The sequence below is a fragment of the Penaeus monodon genome, chromosome 29, assembly GCF_015228065.2.
Source record: "Penaeus monodon isolate SGIC_2016 chromosome 29, NSTDA_Pmon_1, whole genome shotgun sequence".
Classification (NCBI taxonomy): Eukaryota; Metazoa; Arthropoda; class Malacostraca; order Decapoda; family Penaeidae; genus Penaeus; species Penaeus monodon.
The window spans coordinates 37,490,400-37,490,801 of NC_051414.1; positions in this window are offsets into that span (position 1 = coordinate 37,490,400).

A 402-nucleotide genomic window follows, 5' to 3' on the forward strand; every position below is an offset into this window, starting at 1 on the left:
GTGCAATGATAAGATATGTGTGAAGGGTATCAGTTGTCTTCACACGAGGCAACTGTTGCGAAAATCGATTACCGCACATAGATAAGTTTTTTGTTTTTTTTGAAAGAGGTCTTTCATACGTGGCAACTTGCAGGTATCCCCTCGGCAGCCAGTTGCCGCAACTTGCTGCGCCGTCACTCCAGTTACAGCATACTAAAATCCGAGCTTTCACGCGGCGCAGCTAGTTGCCGCCATGTCCATGCGGTCATTGTTACCAGGGTTTTACGAAGAGCCCGAAGTTCCTCAGTAGATACTATTTTCTCGACCGGCAGTTGGAGTTGCATTTATTTAAGTGTACAGTTTGCCCGTGCCGGCTAACCGCATGCCGGAACTAGTTGCCGTGAAATCAAAGGGTCGTGACAG